General features: G+C 42.9%; 1 long non-coding RNA gene across 1 annotated transcript; it reads right to left on the bottom strand.

The window, feature by feature from the left end:
* Positions 1-19385: 19385 nt before the first annotated feature.
* On the bottom strand, positions 19386-20238 carry LOC128904817 (uncharacterized). The gene is made up of 2 exons (XR_008464640.1): positions 20126-20238; positions 19386-19762 (listed from the first exon to the last, which is right to left on the bottom strand). It is a non-coding gene; the product is annotated as an uncharacterized LOC128904817 (long non-coding RNA).
* Between the last annotated feature and the right edge of the window lie 100 nt (positions 20239-20338).

Here is a 20338-nt window from a genome sequence, read left to right as displayed (position 1 = left end):
TGCTCAAGATTTGACAGAGGTGCTTTCCTATTGGAAGGCTTCCCACACATTCAGAGTGGCAGGATTCAAAAAGCAAACCTCATGGCCTCCTGCATCTGCCCTTCACTTGCACATCAAGCATATGTTTTGAGAGTGATGGTCTTACCTCATTATCACTTCTGGTGGGGCTGGACACAAGACTGTTCTGTCAGCCCCGCTTGTCCCGTGGCCCCTGGTCACTGCCTCTCAGGGCATGAATGGTTTACACTTCAGGATGAGGTCACGCCTGAGGGCCTCAACTGACTTCCGAAACCTACTGACTGAGATATCCTTTTCCTAATCATTTCCATTCCGCACAGCAGACATGGTGGAAAACAGAGCATGAGAGGGCAAAGAATAAAACTGGTATAGGGCTTCAGGTGGGTTTTTCTTTAGTTATTTTTCAGTCCCAAGAAGTCACTTCAGAGCACGTGCCTTTGCTTTCTAGAGCTGCACTTGGAAGAGCAAAATGGCATGCAGGAGAAGCAGATGCAGAAACACTTCTGGATACAACACCCTCGCTGCTCATCCTCCTCCAAGGAGCAGGATTCCACCATACATTGGTGGAAGCAGAAACAGGAGAGGTATGTCAGGTCCACAAACACTGTGACAATGTCTCGTGCATAGAATTATAGTTTCTGGTGCAAAGCTGAGGCTGAAATGTATAAGATCTCCTCCTCACTGGGAGCGGGAATGAAATATGCTCCAGTGTCTACTATGAGGTGAACAGCAACAAAGCAGGCAGGTGCTTGTGTCTGCATAAGCCGTGGTTTTCCTTCTCTCAGCTAGAAATTCCTGTGCTGAGGCATAACCCTCCCCACTGTAGACACAGGACCCAGCAGAAACAGACTCCGTGGCCGCTGTGGCTCTTCCTGGCATTAGATCTCTTGTGGGTTTTTTCCCCAGAATGATACGTAGTAAGAAAAAATGGAGATTGTTTCTCAAGTGGCCCTGAACGCCCCAAACTTGTGCCTCCGGAACAGAAACAAAGCAGGTAAGTGTGGACTGGGAAGTAAGAGTGTCATGTTACTGACACAAGCGAGAAACAGCTGGTCCTCTTCAGAGAAGGTCCTGTGCATTTGCGTCTTTTAAGAAAGGACTTCATTCTTGCTGTGGACTAAAATCCTGGGGTGAAGGGACAAGCAAGGTCACCAGTCTGCAGCTCTGCAGAAGTTAATGATAAGGCTGATGGAGGTTTCCCTTTGCACTTTGTGCCGTGATCCCACTAGAGCCATCCTGTTAGAAGCTGTCCACTGCAGAAAAGTTGAGCTGAGCTCCTGCTTCATCAGAGCTTCATGAAGTCTATTTTGGGTCAGGGGACTGTGCAAAATGGGGATAACGCAAACCAATCCAAGTGATCTGCTTTTAAGAGCTAAGGTAGACATTTGGCAATCAGTAGGTTCCTGCTCCAGGGCGTCCCGTGGTGCCTGTTGACTTCTACATTTTCATCTTAGGTGCCTGTAGCTTTGCCTCCGGTCACTGCAGAAAGTGTGGCAGACTCCCTTACATGACTTGAACAATGGAAGAGCTTGTCAGCTGAAAGAAGGTAAAATGATCTAGCTTTGGTTAAAATGGAACTGCAGGAGGTTTCCTGTCACGTCCCGTTTCCGTGTTGATGTCCCAACGCTCAGAGCCAGCGCCTGAGAACCAGCGCGGGCGCGAACCAGCCGGCGGCCCTTTGCCCGCCAAGCGGCAGCAGCGGCCCGACGGCGGCGGGCGGCTCCGCCCCTCTGCTCGTCTGGGCTCGGCTCCGCTCGGCTCCGCTCGGCTCTTCTCGGCTGGGCTGGGCTGGGCTGGGCTGGGCTCGCTGCCCGCGGCGGCCCGCCGCCGTCCCGCTGAGGCGGCCGTTGGGGCGGGCGTCGCCGGCCTCTGTCGCGCACCGGCCGCCCTAACTTAGGCGCTGCAGCAAAGCCTGCGGTTGTTCTGGCTTGCCCTGGCAGCCCTCCTGGCAAACAGCACCAGTTGCCCGTTGTTATAGTATGTTTATAGGGAGAAGTATAAATTGTCTAGTCCAGAGGAGGACAACGAAGCTACAGCACAAGTCTTAGGAGGAGTGGCTGAGGGAGCTGGGGTTGTTCAGCCTGGAGAAAAGGAGGCTGAGGGGAGACCTTATCGCTCTCTACAACTACCTGAAAGGAGGTTGTAGCCAGGTGGGATCGGTCTCTTCCCCCAAGTAATGGGTGATAGGACAAAAGGAAATGGCCTCAAGTTGCACCAGGGGAGGTTTAGGCTGGATAGTAGGAGAAATTTCTCTACAGAAAAGTTTATCAAGCATTGGAACAGGCTGCGCAGGGAAGTGGTGGAGTCACCACCCCTGGAGGTATTTAAAAGACAGGTAGATGTGGTGCTAGTGTTTAGTGATGGTTTTTGTCAGAGTTAGGTTGATGGTTGGACTCGATGATCTGAAAGGTCCGTTCCAACCTAGGCAATTCTACAATTCTGATTCTAAGTGAATGCAGGAACTGGCAATTTTAGGCACAAAAATGCTTTGTACCCCGTGCTTGTATCAGTTCTCTTTGCATGTCATGGGTTCCCTGATGCCAAGCTCTGCTGTTTCCCTGCAGTGAGCGAACGTAACCCCGGCCCCTGCCCTCTCCCACCAGCCCAGCCTTGGAGCGGGGAGCGGAGCAGGCCCTGGTCGCACCTGAGCGTCCGCTACGGCAGGGCCGAGCGCAGGGGCTGAGAAATGCGGGGCGCAGGGAGATGTGGTGGAGTTGTGAGCTGAAAGCAGGGAGCAGATTAACGGGGATTTGAACTCACTGCAGAGGGAATTGTAGGGGATGTGTACAGGCTTTTGCAATGCATTCACGTTTGATCTAATCTTTCCTCCCCTGTCTAAGTGCAAGTTGGATTTAATTGCACAAATATAGTCCTTTGCCTTCACCTTTCAAAGAAACTTCTCATCACTACAGAGGTATCGTCATTTATGCAACTCCATACAGTCATAGTCACTCCATACAGAACCACGGCAATAGAGACAGAATATAAACCATGTTTTTATGCACATCTGAATTACTGTCATAATACAGCCAGCCCACAGGCAAATGCAGCTGAGCTTGTGCCTTCTGAATATGCTGTGTTTTTCAGTTCCATTGTTTTGGGGTCTTCTTGGGTCAGTTCTATTGTGCATTTTCCTGTAGCCCTTCAGATGCTCTCTCCTAATCTGTATGCCCTGTGCTATGCGCAATGTATCCAAGTAATTAAATTTCCATGATGAAACCAGAAACAAACCTTATAAACCCTGTCAGAGGCAGGAGTAAGTTTCATTGTTGTTAGACGGCAGGGATTGAAATATAATGCCTTAATCAGCAGAAGAGCTGTCAAGTTGCCCAGAGGTTGCCCAGAGAGGTGGTCCATCCCCGGAAGTTTTTAAGGCCAGGCTGGACGGGGCTCTGAGCTACCTGATCTAGCGGGAGGTGTCCCTGCCTGTGGCAGGGGGGTTGGAACTAGATGATCTTTAAGGTCCCTTCCAACCCTAACAATTCTATGATTCTATGATTCTAAGTCTTCTCTGGTACAGCTTGAAGGGCCAAAAAGTCATGGACTTGCAATGGTTCTGACACTCAGCTGTAGGTCCAGCAGGGCCAGGCTTCCAGAGGTGCAGTCTGGTATGGCATGTTCTGCTGTGTTTCAGGGAGTAAAGAGGCGGTTGTATCCTGCCACATTTATCTAAATCCTTTCATCTAAGGAGGGAAAAAGGAATCAAGATGAATCCCCAAATACTGGATGAATGATTTCTATTACATAGGTCATATTCTCTATAACTTCAGGAATAATTCTGAGTCATCTCCTTTGCATAATATGGGTTGATTCAAACTTGATCTAAATAAAGGAGTGCCCCTAGTAAGGCTGTAGGAAGAGTTTCCCTCCCATTGCTTCCCGCAGGCCCCGGCAGCAGTGCAGGTGATTACAGCAGCTCTCCTCACGGGACCTTTGCACAGCCAGGGCAGAAATGGCCAACCCTGCTCCCGTTTCTTGAGCTCTCTCTCAGGGCAGGCAGGCAGGAGGAAAACGAGAGCGAGCCAGACTGTGCCCAGGGCTGGCCAAGTCACTGCTTTTTTCTGTCATCAGGAGCCAAGATCAACATGCCATAAAATTTAAGAGTTGGAACTCTGCACACTTTTTCTAATGTTGCATTTAATTCCTATTTTTCATACAGCATGATTTCTTATGGATGATTTTTTAACCTATACAATGTCTTCCCTGTCTCCCTAAATCTGTGACTTTGTCCCTCAGTGACCTTATTATCACCGTTTCTCCTTCCTTGTCTATGAGAAGAGAATCTATGCTCTGTTACTTTTGAGGTATCTGATTTGCTGAGGTCTGTACACCAATAGTTTTTGGGAGTGCACCAAGATATCCTATACTATTCAACACTTGTTAATAGCCAAGGAACAGAGACATGGAACATCAGAGGTGTCAGCACAAGGTGAAGTCGGTGAGTGGCTGAATGCAAATACATGTGTGTTTGTATTGACAATGGATATCTGATATGTTATTTTATCTGTACGTTGCTTGGTTTTCAAGTTATGTAGGAAGCCTAGAAAATGGAGCTGCTGTAACTGTGACTAGGTATATCTGCATTCTTATGGGAAAAAAAAAAGACTTCCTTGCTTTTTGTGTCTCCATATTGTTGTTTTTTTTCTGTTCACATCAATTTGTGTTGAATCCTCTTGCAGAGTTTGTGTAATGGAGGTACGTCTAGATTTATATTCCAAGGCACTGATGTTTCCTTAAATTTTGATGAAACTCTTATCCTTAAGTATTGATATTTATTTCTTTGTAAGCTTAAAACTATACGAGGAAACACAAAATATTAAGCAAATAAATATAGCAAGAGTAGCCACTGAAATAACAGAAGCAGAGCAGGACATACTAATAATTTCAAAAGTGAAACAATTAACGCTAAGTTCATGCAACTGAGGTTCAAGGGAGGCTTGCAGGCAGCCTGTCTAATAGCAGTTACATAATAGCAGTAATTTGTTGTCTCTCTGCAGAGCCTTTCTCTTTTTTTAACCCCCTGATAAAATGTTTAGCACACCTTGCATAGCACAGCAGGGCCTTGAGCACATGAGCTCATTTTTTCGCTGTTTGTACCTCCCTTCCCCAAATGCCTGGAATTTCTGGTTACCCAGCAACCCCAGGGGCGTCCAAGTCCTGTACTTCTCAGTATGTGGTAATGTCTGCGTGGTCTGGAGTGGTCTTAGGGCTGAAACGCCACGGTACTTGGACTGCAAAAAGGAACAAGGAGCGAAACCTGCAGACTGTAGAACTCAGATTTCATGAGTAGGTCACAAAGAGCATTTCAGCCATGGTGATTTATGAGTTTGGAACCCACTTTATAAACACTATCTTGCTTCTGCTCATCCTGTCTTCCTGGACATTTTCCATGCAACTCAAGGCTGTGGTGCATGGTAACTGTAGGACTGAAAACCGACACATTAAACGGACTTACATGTCATGGTCTGAGGTTTTCTGCACCCACTGGCTCAGTAGTTTTAGAAAATGATTGCCTTCACCTACAAAGTGCTTATTCATATGAAATTGCAACAGTGGTATTATAATGCAGTGGTGTTATAATACGAGCCTTGGGCACTGAAATTTTTTTCACTTTCACTTTCTGGTAGGAAAGCATATAGCTTAGTGCAGATCAGCAGGGTAAGGAAAGGAAAACAAGCATGGGAAGGTACTTAACCTGTCTTTTCCTCTTAACTAAAATTGGGAAGCAATAACCTTGATGAAAATAGCCATTAACTATGCCCTCATCCCTTTTGTTTCAAAAACTTTGTACAGAAACAACAGAAAGGAGGAAGCTTGACTCCATTATTGCTACAGCTTATGGAGCTTTCACAGTCTTGTGGTTCCTCCTCTCCCAGATCATCTCTAATTTCAGTTCTCCCCCCAAAAAAGTTGTAAGATGCCCATTTTGGATCAGAATATTGGCAAAAAATTACTAAGCATATTGTTCCTGGTTAGGTGCACTCTGATCTCACATGATTGTAGTCTGCTGTTCGGAAACATCCTCCTCTTGTAAATCAGACCCTCCTGAGAGGGTTTTGTGCTCCATGCACTGGATAGGACCTTACTGAAAAGTTGTAGTAGGGCTCATGATGTGTGTAAGAGACATTTGACTGACATCCTTAGCCTCATGCTTCTGCATGTTGCTCTGCTAATATCACTGATAGAGCAACCTGTAGATACTCAACTGTACCCAGGGGTGCAAGGTCATGGCACGACAATGCCTGGAGATTCTGCTAATGTCATCCTTCCAGGGCTGTTCTTCCCATCTACCTACTAGAAATCCAGGATACTTCCAGCGTCAGTGAGTTTCAGGTTGGGAGTCGATTTGAGAAGGCAAGAATTAAAATTAATGATGAAAGTCTTTGAGGAAAAACAAAGGTGAACTAGCAGTATGGTGTGGCTGTACAGTTTTTGGAAAACAGAGGGGTGTTGGGGGAAATGAATATCTAGTTTGTACAAGGCCTGGGAGACACAGAAATGTGAACAGTCTTCCTGATCCTGGTTACTCATGTCTCTGTTACATTTAACCGGAGAAATTATAGGAAAAAAAAAAAGAGCAGGTTTTAGTTTTCTAACTCTGATATATTCTCATGCGAATATTTTGCTAATTCATATGTTGTTATCTCATACGGTAAGCCTGCTAACTCAGACTGCTATCAAGAGACATATAAAGGCTTTGAAATCTTAGTTGTGGGAATGGAGTATAGATGTTACTTAACAGGACAAGTGCTTGCAATGTAGACAAGTCTTTTATTTGAAGAGTTTAGATGTTCTCCCAGAAGATTCAAAAGCTGCGTGTGCACTATGGAAAATGTAAGGGAGAAATGAGGTAGAAAGGCACATTTAGTTCTAACTGACCTCTCTGGCAAACAACCAGGAAGATCAAAAGCCAAGCTAAAATGCTTGAAAAATAAGGCATGAACTGATATTATCAGAAATGCATCAAATCACAGTGAAGAACAGAGCAAGATGAACTGCTGAATGTTTGCAGAAAGAGACAAAAAGGTTGGATGATTTGGATGAATTAGCCACAGAGGGAGAGTTGAAGTGGGAAAGGAAAGAGAAACATTCTTAAGGGAGAGAGATAACAACGTCCTGGAGAATTTGCAGAAAGGAAAATGTCTGCTCCAAAATTGGTCCTTCTAGATTGTAGAATGAAGATAAAACACATCAGGAGTTCAGAAAGACTGAATCAAGAGCGGGACCAAGACAGCGAATGAGATGATACTTCAGAAGAAATGTAGATATTTTGGGGGGAAGATAGTGTTTACAGGAGTAAAGATAATTTATAAGCAAAAGAAATACTAATACCAGCATATATTATCAGAAAGTCAGTAGTTCATGAATCCTGGAAATTAAGGTAGGAGCCAGTTAAAAGAAAAGGTAATAAATGTTATGTTGTGTGTCTATGCTATTACCTTAACCATCCTGACTCTTATATTAAGGACGCTTAAAACCCCAGCTCATCCCCTGCACGAATATTAGCGTAAAATAGAAGATGTCTCAGATCAATACTACATCCACAAGCTACTACCTGCCTTGTAATCAAACAAAACATTTAGATTGTTTCAGAGCCAAATCCCATGCAGTCAAGTTTATTTAGCATTTCCTTAACACTAAAGGACATACTGTTGTCTCTTATCTGTCTTCTTAAGGAACAAAAATCCTTTTTAATTAGGTCGTTGCAGTCATGTGCTGCTACCATTGTATAAACTCTTCCTGGTATGTAATGATGGATAAATACAGCATAGCACTTACATAGGTTTGATGCTGGCATGGAAATATTAATATGCAGGCTGTAGAACAGGTAGAGCAGATAAACGTTGATAATACAAATTCCCTTCCTGAGTCCTGTCTTAGTTCTGGCCAAACCTAAGGCTGGCAAGGTAAGTCAGCGTCACATTTCCTAACTCTGCCAAGCAAAAGGACACAAATTTATATGAAATGCCTACACTGGAGCTATTGATTAAAATCTACTTTTCAAGTGCTAACCCCATTCAGTGTGTAGAATTTTAATGAAGACCAAGATATGATTATCCCATATACCTAGTTCTGAGCTATCCGCACCCACTACCTTGTTCTTGCGTAAGGTGAAGTCAAACACAGAAGTGGGAGGAATTTAAGGGTGATGTCAGTTATTGTTCTCCTGGAAAGGAGATGAGTGATTCTTTCAGAGAAAGTTCAGTTTGGTTATCAGCTAAAGGACTATATTGGCAAAAACTGTACAGGTAATACATAAAAATATATTAAAGCAGAAAGTTCAGAGAATGTTGAATTAAGCCTCATTTAAACTTAGGTTTATTCTGATAAAAATGTTCAAAGAGGTAGTCTTAAAACACCTTGCATACAAGACTGTTTAGGCTTTCAAATGTCACTGTATGTTTTTGCCCTTAATACAGTATAGACTGTATTTTCATTATATAATAGACACATTAAAAACATCCATGGATTCTGAACTTAGCACCGTTGCAGTTCTTTGGTAAGCACAATTACAGATTCTTCTACAAGTAATGAAAAAGACAGTTCACTACTTGCATAGGTCTGATGCTGCCACTGGAATATTATTGTATCTGGGTAAATTATACAATTTGACAATATAGCAATTTGTTAGTGAAGCACCATATAGTTACTGTCCAGAGTGTCTTTTAGTTTAGTAGTAGCTTCTTAGGTCTGGAATAGTTTAACTACACAGTGGATCCTGGGTAACCTTTTCCCCAGAATGCTTATTGTGGAGAAATGTCAGACTGTTGTTGTTGTACATCATATGTAAAGAATGATCATGAAGCAGAGAGGTGAGTTAACAAGGTCAGCGAGTGTACAAATGACTGCAGGTCTATGCGCAATAAACATCCTGTATTGCACAACGTGCAACGATGTTCAGAGCTCTTCTGTTTGCAGCTGTTGTTTCTGCTGACGCTATTGATCGGTCCTTTGTCTTGTGTGCTTTCCAGTCCAAAAGCAAGCTGTTCCTGCTCAGGGGGGCTTTGCCTTCTCCTGGTCTCCATTACTCTGTGCAGCAAATAATTGGCATGAATTGATGTTAACTGCACCTAGTCAAATGTGTCTTTTGGGACAGAGATGGCTCTGCTTTGGCATGTAAGTTCCTTGTAACCTGCAAGCGATTCAAGCACAGCTTCCACACTAGAAGAGTGTGACATTTGACTGACAATGAATCTATGCTAGCACAAGATCTCATGAGTAGCCCCTAGCTGTGGGAAGAAGCAAGCTAGTACAAGCTGATGAATCCAGCTAGTCACACCAGCGCTTGGTGTGCATGCAGCAAGCAGAGCCTGGCCCTGTCCACAGTGAGAAGCTGCTGTCACACGTGAACTACCCTCAGAATTCTTCCCTCCCTCAGCTTTTCAAAGGATCTGGTACATATCTCACGACTAGTCAAATGAAGTTTTGGGTTGCGGCTCACAGATTCTTGGAGCTCGCTCTTATCAGCTACAGATCTTTTCACATTCTTGCTTTCCCTAACAAAATCTGCGTAGTCCTTCAAGCATCAAAATGTGTTATGTGTTTTGCCTGTCATGGTGGAACTATTGTCGATGTTGTCTTGATGACAATGCAGTCAGTATGCTACAGGTTTCATCATAGACCAGGTTGTTGTATCACCTTATAAATTAGTCCATGCTGGTTGTCAAAAAAAGTTTTCTTCTGTTAAAAAGCCAGGTTTCAGACTTGTGTGGCAGAGAGGCAGGTACAATAGCTTGGTACAGCTTTAGTAGAGAGCTTGATCCTGTGTTGACCATATAATCACTGTGAGAGTTTGCAGAAATGAGAGTTCTTTCCTTTTGCAGGAGATCGCCTGTGTGTCTCTAATGACATTGTCATTCAAGGTGCTTGTAAATTAAGTGAACTCATTAATGACTTAAAATTCAGTTCTGTTGACGGATACAAAAAGAGAGGTACACTCTTTTGCAGAACTTGATGAGGAGCAGTCTTAGTGATTTGTTCAGAGGTGTTCAAAGCAAGTATAGGCGTAAAATGTTGCTCCAAGTAGGCCATCAATAAGCAAATCATTAGCATGAACAGTTCCTAATAATCCCTCTACAAAGCTGTATGAAAAAAACCCCAAACTTTTGCAGTCTGAATTGAGTCTGAGGACCTGTTTTGGAGGTTGCAGATCATCATGCTTCGCGTGCTAAGCAGGACAAGCCAGACATGCTGTAAGATGTATCCTCTTCTGATGTTCCTTATAACAACAAAGTGCTTGAAAAGGCTTGGCTGACCTTTACTCTGCCTTGCATCTCATCATGGAGATGTTTCAAAATGAATAGCTGCTCTTGAACAGAAGAGACCTTCCAAGAATCTTCAAAGTCTGGGTTTCTGATTGCATCAGATGTTTTATTAAGCTCATGGAGGCTATGTAAAAGTCTAGGTTTTACTTCTTCCTTTTCCTGCCTTTGTATAGTGACAAATGCTGTGCAAATTGTTCCATTGTTGCCTGAAAACTGCTTTTTGATTTCTTAAAATAAGTACTGGCAGCATATGAAAACAGTAACACTGGTGCTCTACCACAGAGATCTTTCATTTCATACAACTTGATCTGGATTCATTGACAAATAGACTTTAATCCAGTCTGTCAGCAGGTATGTCTGACCAAGATAACGCATTCTGAGGAGTGCTGCTTTCCTCTTCAAACAGAAGCTGACTTGCCTTATTACTGCCAGCAAATCAGCTCGGATGCTTCCACTTCATATTGTAAAACCATCCCTGCGCTAAATGACAAACCTCGTCTGAGGCTTTCTTCAAACAAAGCATAGCCTGTATCACTTTGCCCAGTCAACCTCCCTCGCTATTTTTATTCAGTGCAGCAGCTATGTCAGTTGCCCTTCAGTGTTACTTTGCACTCTGGAAGGCGTTTCATAATTTTCTCCTCTGCATATAGAAATTTCCAATGATAGCTGTAATTTACTGCCATAATGTTTGGTTTTGACCACAGCAAGGAAGGGTTCAGCAGACACAGCATGTGATGTCTTCCAGGAAAACAAACCGTTTTTAATTCTTTCCCATTGCAGAAGGTGGATCGGTGGTCCTAATTCACAATACGAAGTTATTGTGACGTACAAAGATAAGAAGTCACAAAACAGTGCTGTTGTCTTTTTATTAATTTTGTTACACCACCTTGTATTCTAGGCTGGCTGTACACAACTTGATCCTCACATTACCACCCTTCTGCCTTCAACCCTTTCTACAGAATTTCTCCCCAGCACTGGCAACTGCAACACATCGCTCCCACTGAAAGAGCGATAATGGCTTATACAGCACTAACATGGGCCTTTTTCTGGGTCAATACATCACTGTGCTAAGTGTCTCCACTGCTGTGAACTTATTATATAGGGTTTTTTTCACCATTTTTGTAACCAATAATTTGCATGTTAAAATTAAACTTATTCTAAAAATGTCAGCTGCACATTCTGACAAAACCACACACATAGTTTAAGTGGTCAGCCAAGCCTGTTTCCCAGGGAATTGCTGACGGACAAAATCACGACTACCAAAAGTCATGTTCTTGATAATGGAATGAAATGGGGAAATCAGCTTTTGTAAACAACAAGACCAAGAATATGAAGGTACAGCTGTTCTCAGTGCTAGTAATCTATTTCTGAGAAATCCGTATGTTTTCTTTCAGGGGATCAGGACTATTTCTCCTCTGAACTCTGGCAATGAGATGCAATTAATTCCTACAGTCTGAATTCAGTTTGAGTTCCATGCTTTGAAGAATATTGTGGTCTTACAACAAGTGGTGGGAAAGAGTTTATATCCTGCTGCCAGTCCCATATAGAAAGACACTTAGAATTTAAAGGCAAACATAGTTTATGTAATATTTTGATATAAAATAGGTGGTAGCTGCTCATTATTTATTTGCAGTTGGTATCTGTAATAGCAGACAATTTGGTACACAATGTACAGTTACTGTACATTTTGAAAGGCTTTTTACAATGAGCTGCATTATCAAACCAGTTTTGTGTAGTATATCAATCCTGGGAGCACACTAATCCGATCAGAATCCTTAAGAAGATTGAGTAATGCTAATGCTTACTGAATAGAAATTTTCAGAGCTGCATGTGAGAAGTATCATTAAAAATGATGAAATATGAAAATAGTATCTACACTACTGAATTATGTAATTGTACTGAATTTTACAGTTCATTTTGTGCAAAATGTCATAAATTAAAATACGATAAATTAGAAGAATTCAGATAACATTTTAATTTTCAATTTTGATTAGTTTGGATCAATCTAAATTCAAAAGCTCTGCTTTGTATTCATTCTTGTAGAAGACCAAGTCCTTGCATCCCACCTACAAGTAGGGTCTTCCTCTGCCTGTACACCAGAGATGAATTTTGTAATAATTCTTAATTTCCCTCCATTTTCTACTTCCTCTGAAAAATAAAAACGCATGGTTTGTGCAGATATGAAGAACAAAAGGAATTTTGTAGAAGCAGTTTACACTCCCTGACTTCGTAGAGTGTCTGAAACTCTGATAAGCTTCTAACATTAATCTTTTCATTATTTTCAATGGGTGTTAACTCACATACCCAAAGTAAACATCTTAAAATGCTAAAAACATGAAAAGCCATGAACAATCGGTTTTTTTCCTACATTTTCCTATGCTGTTTGAAAATGTTGTCACCCCACTGCTTGTTTCTGGAGATAATTACCGTTTTCCTCTGATAGCAGCAGGTAGCCAACTTCACTTTACCTAAAACCATCTTTTTCACAGAAAAGCTGTGACAAAGCTAACTTCTGTCCCTAGTGTGTTTTAATCATTTGCTGGGAGTGCAATGATTAGTTCTGAGACACAAGCTTGAGGTTTAGTTCCTGTTGCAATCCAGAGTTTTACTTAACTCTAAAAAATCTGAAGGTCTTTGCCCAATAAGTCAGCCTATCAGAGAATTTCTTGGGAATTGCAGAAGCTGTCATTTAGTGTCAGCTTGACCTAGAAATATACAGCAAAATAGATTTCTCAGTATCTTACTGTAAGTTACTCCTAGACCGAAACGGAAACAAACCAACAAACTTTTTATCAAAACAAAGCTTAATTATTTTCCCAGGAAATAAAAAAGAGGTATGTATTATTTGGCTATTTCATTGATTTATTAAGTATTTGCAAACCTTGGCAGGATTCATTACTACTTTGAAACTACATCCAATTCAGTGACAGATTCACACAGCTGCTAGGATTGCCCGATCCAATTTGCAATTTTTCATTAGAATTGGAGGCCTCAGCTGTAGGCTTTGGATCGAAGGCAGGTAGGGTTCATATCCATCATTCTTGTTTACACCCACCAATGGCAAAAATCACAGATTCATGTGAATGGCTTTTGGACAAAGCTAGGTGAAGGTCTGTTGTTATTAATAGGTTTTGCTCTGCAACTTCCTGCTCATTTGGGTGTGAAACTTTAGCAAGCGAAACTAACAAAAATCAACAGGGTATTTATTACCTTGTGACGTGACACTTGGCAGTTTTGCACACTGCAGTCATTGGTGCTCAGCCACCATCCACCTCTGTACCAGCACAAGCTGTTTCTGAAAGCTATGGCTTTCCATCCTAACTCCTGTCCTGTTGGCAACTCACGGAGCTCCTGTGCAACCTCTCCCTGGCCTTTGCTCTACACACAGCAGTCAGAGTATGCGGTACCTTTGCGTACCCGCTATTGTTTTTCCCAATCCATGAGCATTTTCATGACACTGTTTGTAACTGGGGTACAAAGTTCTTTCAAAGAGTAAAAGAGGAGCATGTCACCATTCTCTCTTACCCTGAGGAGCAACATTCCTGTGTTCAAATTAAGAGCTTAGTATAGGATCTCATATAAAGTAAATTTTAGAATGCCCATTAATAGGGGTATCTCGTTGAATACCATTTTCAGTGTCTTTGCTTCATATGTTCAGCAAACAAAAGCAGAGCATGCCATGGGTTCTAATAACAAAAATAGAATAACTCACAGTGTGGTTTTTTAGATATGAAATAAAAAAAAAATCAATTCTGTGATTCTGTGAAAAGTAAGAAGTTGTCACAGAAGTTCAAATCTCATGCCTTCCTATATTTTACATTTTTACCTGCAATGAAGGTGAAAGGGATATGGTTGTTGTTTGGGTTTTGGGTTTTTTTTAAGTGCAGGTGATTTAGTTGATTTACATTTAGCAGGACAGATGGCATTAACAAACTCAGAGAATCCAATGGAATTATTCACATACATAAAATTACTCAAGTGTATGAACACTTGTATGATAATAGTTGATACAAGGTAAACACTAAAATTTCTCATGAAACATATCTTCCGTTTTCTCTAACATTATTTCTTCCAGCTGTACTTAGAGATAAGGTTAGATCCTTTCCCCACACCTATGTCTTAGCATTTATTCTTAGGTACTCCTCTCTTTTTGTTTTTGTTTCTCTCCTCTGTAGTTCAGTTTTGTAAACTGATTTCCCACCTTTCCCTTTGTCAACACTTAGACAGTGTACCAGTACAATAAAAATGTTTTGTGTTCTAACAGGATGTAATTTTTTGGTCCAGATGTTCACAGCTTTGGAGTTCTGTATAGAGGTAATTATCTAATGATGTTTTGATTTAGGTATTAATATTGTCTCTACCTGAATCCTCCCTTGCAATTTGGTTCTGTTCTTGATTCCGATCAGTGTAAGCATATTTTCCCAATCCGGGATAATGTATGTAATTCAGGATTTTGGTGACATGAACAGGTTTATTTTGAAGAAGAAAACATTGAATTAGGAGTTTGGAGACAACAGTTTCATAAGTGCATGCAGCACAAGAAGGACATGGACCTGTTGGAATGGGTCCAGCGGAGGGCCACGAAGATGATCCAAGGGCTGGAGCACCTCTCCTATGGAGACAGGCTGAGAGAGTTGGGGTTGTTCAGCCTGGAGAAGAGAAGGCTCTGGGGAGACCTTATAGCGACCTTCCAGTACCTGAAGGGGACCTACAGGAAAGCTGGGGAGGGGCTGTTTGCAAGGGCAGGTAGCCATAGGATGAGGGGCAATGGTTTTAAACTAGATCAGGGCAGGTTTAGATTAGACATTAGGAAGAAGTTCTTTACAATGAGGGTGGTGGGACACTGGAACAGGTTGCCCAGAGAGGCGGTGGACGCCCCATCCCTGGAGACATTCAAAGCCAGGCTTGATGAGGCTCTGAGCAACCTGATCTAGTTGAAGATGTCCCTGCTTACTGCAGGGGGGTTGGACTAGATGACCTTTAAAGGTCCCTTCCAACCCAACACATTCTATGATTCTATGAAAAAGCTACTTGTTACCTCAACGTGGTTCATTATTTCCACATAATTGATTTTCCTCTGAAACGGTCATGCAACAGACATCTCACAGTCCTGTGCAGGACCAGCTCACCCTATAAAGTCTGACCATGGCCATATTGTGATGTTTGGACAAAGAAGCATCTAATACTGCTCACATGTTGGATATCCATTATCTATTATTGTAGGAATACAAGTATCTAAAAAGCTGACAGAAAAGAAGATTAAGGTCATCATATGAGGAATATGATCCAGGAGATAGCACTGCTGAGGCACTTGCACCTTGTGGATGATTATTCTGGGGCCAGAGAAAAGCTCTGTGAGTTTGGGATTCCCAGACTGCATCAATTGCTGACAGAAGCCTCCTTCTCTCTGCTAGAGCCAAGGCATGGCATTTATATATAGTTCTCTGTGAAAAAATCCCAGCTGACCACTGTGTTAGGTGCATTATCATCTCTGCAGACTGGGTATAGAGAACAACATGAAGCTGGAATTTCCAGAATCTGTTCTGCCTCAAAAGCTGACTGATGACAGTGTTCTGTGTGGCCTCCTCAATGTGTGGGCTCTGCATTGAGCCAGGTGAACTCACTGAGGACCTCAGAAGCAAGAACCTTTTGGCTGCTGGGAACTTTCTAAAAGGAGAAATCTCTAACTTGCTGACCTTGGTGGACAGGAATTCTAGAGTGACCATGGGGGTTATCTCCTATATCTTCCCAACAGTGTTGGCATCTCCTGCCAAGGTTTTATCCTCAGAGGAATAGAAAGTGACTTGCCTCATGACCAGCTGGAAGCTGATGGCTTTGATTAGTTTATAAACTGCTTTTAAATCCTTTGCTTGTGCACTGTTGTACTGTGTTGTGCTGGTGAACTTCTGGTGCCGTTGCCTTGCAATACTCTTTTGTGTGTCCTGATATACAGACTTCCCATGTGAGTTGCTACAAGTTTACTACATGGTGCAACGCCAATTGCACAAGTCACAAGAAGGCAGTCTGCAAGACTAATGGAGCATATTTGCAAAAAGATAGATACATAAGTGCGAAGTCAGGATGACGGCCACTGACACATTCATGCGTAAAGAGGAAGGAACGCTAGCACATAAACAGGGAAACAGCCTCTGCAGCTGTAAAGACCAGCCAAGTAAAGGCCAGGTTGTGAGACAGTTCAAAACTTCATGGAATACAGTTGGTGAATCAGTACATTAGCCTGGAACAAGAAGGCATGTACACAAGTATTTCCCTAAAGTTGCAGGAGTTAACTAAAACAAAGACTAAAACGCCCTTGCTGACACTAGATTTATACTGCATAGTGCTTTATCATGTGGACGTGATATCATTGAATCATGATAGGTTCAGTTTGGAAACTGAGCTTATTCGTGTAGTCAAGCTTGTTTATTTTTACATAGCAGATTACTTAAATAGGGTATATTTCAAAGAGTATCAAAATGTGTGTTTCAGAGTAGCTTGTATCAGCGATGGCCAGAAGTCAGCAGAGAGGCAGACTCTTTCTCCTGCACTGATACATCATGAAGCTTGCATTGTCGATATTTGTATTATGCTCTCATCAGAAATTAGTAGTAAAGCATCATTTTTGTAATACAAGGGCGGGCTCTAACCTCACCTCACTGAAGGACCACAAAATTATTTTTATTTTCATAATTGCATTTAACAGTCACAGAATAGCTAGAATGAATCAGAATGATGCAGGGTTCTTCCAGATCTTGCTCAGCCCTGAACAGAAACACAGACAAAGATGTAAAAAAAATGACTGCAAATAGATTTGCAGACAAAGTTGAAAATCCACCATGAAAATTAAAAGGTGGATTTACAACACGTTCGTTGCATGCACTTCTGCTGAAACCGTCTTGCAGGTTGATGCATGTTTGACATATGTTTGACGTGTCATTACTCCTGCAGCCAGAATACTCCTCCTATTTGGCAATTGACTACTAAGGAGACAAACCCTTTGATATGGAAGGCTCAGTGCCACTTTCCCAGCTGTACTGACATTTGCGGTGCCTCACAAATAATAATAATCATCACAAGAATATATTTCAGGAAACTTCATAAAACATACACAAACGGGATGCTTTCCTTCCTCTGCAAAAAATCAAAAAATGTGCTGTGACACATAAGCTTTCAAGGCAGGATTCAAACAGGGCCTGAATGATGTACAGGCTTTGCACTGTCCTTTGCCTGGGAATGAGTACCATAAACGGTGTGGAGGTATCCGAGTGAATGAACAGTTTGCACTTACTGAAACTGCTTCTATTTGTATTTACTAATATGATTTTAAAGTACCATCAAATCTAGAAACACCTATTTGTTTATCATATTCAGGTGTCATCTAACACTAAGAAACAGAGGAGAGATGAAGAAAGGCACCTGTTTTTATTAGTTTCTAAACACCCTCATAGTATGTGGCACCAGTAATGAGACCAGAAATGGGAGACAAGATTATACTGGCATCTTTTCTGCCCAAAATGTTAATGTCAGATTCATGAGTAATCAAATGGCTACATTAATTATCTAATCTGTTCCCTGTATTTGTATTGCTTGAAATGTATTTATAATGCTTCTGTCGCCATAGGATTTGTGAACACTTGCTTTAGGAACTGCTCCTACACATTCTGTACGTGCAAGTGGGCCTTACTGGTATGCGTCATTCCACCGATTTCAGCAGAACTGTGGCAGCTAGGGGCAGGTTTATGGAGCACAGTATGGATTTATGCGAGATACTCGAGTTAGTGCAGGTACCGTCCTTTTGCTGTTGCTAACATGCCTTGCTTTTTGTCACTGCTAGGCAGCTTCACCAGTGTGCAGTGTTATCCAGACTGGACTGTTTCCAGTAACCAACTTCTTCTCAAGGCAGGCTTATGGCTTTCTTTGAGACGTTGCATTCTGCCATAAAACCATAGTCACAGATTAGAGGAGTTTGATGCGGGCAGGTGACAGAAAAGGAGGAGGCTGGAATCAACGAGCCCAAGTCAATGGGAGGCTCTCAATAGCAGCTTCTTTGCGTGGGCTCAAGCCTGCAAGTACTAACTGCTGAATGATCAAAGAAAATGGGTCTTTGATCTTAAAAACAATGGACCTTCTGTTTGTGAATGTATGTCTGTGTGTGCTTAGCATGTACCACATACCTACGGATAGAAATAATGTGATAAAACGAAGATTCAGGTAATTAAAATCCCAGTCCCTCGGTGCTGCTGCTGATTGACTTCATTTCCCTGGTAAGAACCCTAAGTAGATCTTTGAGGAAGCCTACCATGCCAAACATTGTGTCGTGCTTAATCCTGTTCTTGTCCTTTATATGGTACTTACCCTTTGACGTCAGTGGAAGCTCGACATATGAGAGTGCAGAGGAATCGGGCTGAATTGATTTTTTTGTAGTAAGATTAAACGGAAGGAAGCCTTCCGAAATGTACAGAAATCTTATTCCTTCCTGTAACATTGAGAGAAGTTTTCTGCTTTATTCTTCAAGGATTCCTACCTGTATGGATTTGTATATCTGTGTGTTTATGAGAGACTGTCAATACACTCGGACAGCACAATCAGCAGATGTAAAAGCAATTGCCGGAAAGTATCTATAACAAGCAAACAAGGAATTCGTAATAAATTTCTAACATGTGCATTTCCATTTGCTATTCTACATCGCATACACTACAGCCACTTCTAAATAACTTCTGTGTATACAGTTTTGCCTTCACATTTCCATTTTGTGGTCGCTAAATCATCTTGAGTAGAGGCATGCAAACGTGAGAGGACACACACTGTGTTAATCAGTAATAAGCTTTAAATATTTTCTGCTTATAGTTGAAGAGGTCTGAGAAATGCCTTTAATTTTTATAAGCAATTTCCCAGCTGGTTTCTTTTGCTATTAGCAACAGTAACCACATTGTATGAATAGACTTTCCCCCCCATACACACTCTTAACAAATAAAAACAAATGACACACATTTTACAATGCTGAATGTAAATGATGGAGTCATTCTGATGTTGTTGTTCTAGACTTAACAATGACCTCTCTGACAACAGCATTTGGACCTCTGAGGTTGAACCACAACAGAATAGAATTAAAACCATATTTGAATAAACCCTCTTACTAAGAATATAGGATAAACTAATATTACATTTACAATGTCATTCCCATACCAAAAATTGCTCGGAGCAAGAGGACACAGGAAAGCATTCCAAAGGGATCATCTGCAAACCCACTCGGGTACGAGTCGCTTCACGGGGCCTGCCAGCGTGGGGACGAGGGGACCCGGCACACGACTGACTGCAGCCCTTTGCAAAAGAGTCTGAGCCCTCCTGTCCGGCGATAAAACACCGGAGCGTTGTGCAATATAAAAGCATCTGAAATATGTATTGCTCAATTTTATCCTCGCAAGTCCATCCTCGGGAGCGGTAGCCGAGTCGCTCTCACGGTGTGTCTTTCCTAAACGCTAAGAAGCGAACACAAGCAGAGCTCTACCTGCTGTCCCCTCCCAAAGCCATCAGAAAAAATACACCATGAAGTAACAAGCAACAACGTTCTCGTGCTCCCGAAGCGTGACCGCAGCTCCCCTCGGCAAAGCGCGTCGACCTCCGCCTCTAAATCCCCGTTAATCCCTTCCAAAACCCGGCACCTACGACAAAAACCGGCCGTTTCCCCATCAAACCCCGCCGCCCCCCCCCCCCGCCCCCGGCGGGAGCTGCGCTGGCTGCCGAGCCTTTCCCCCCAGCCCCAGCAGGGAGCAGCAGGAGATCGCCGTGCCCGGCCCCGCACACGCACGTACGCGCACACACACACACACAGCCCCACGCACCCGCGTACCCGCCGCCCGGCACCGGCACCTCCCCAAGGTCACGGCGCTCCGCGGCGCTCCGTGCAGCGCCCGCAGGTGCGCAATGCGGGGCGGGGGGGGGAAGGCAGCGGAGGGAGGGGGGCCCCTGCCGCCGCCCCCGCCCTGCCTGCGGCCGCTCCGCACCGCCCGGCTGCCGGGGGCGCTGCCGGCCGGGCCCGCCGCAGCTCCGCGGCC

Source organism: Rissa tridactyla, chromosome 2, assembly GCF_028500815.1.
Source record: "Rissa tridactyla isolate bRisTri1 chromosome 2, bRisTri1.patW.cur.20221130, whole genome shotgun sequence".
In the NCBI taxonomy this organism is placed as follows: domain Eukaryota; kingdom Metazoa; phylum Chordata; class Aves; order Charadriiformes; family Laridae; genus Rissa; species Rissa tridactyla.
Note: the sequence above shows the minus strand (reverse complement) of the source record. Positions and strands in the feature narration are given on the sequence as shown.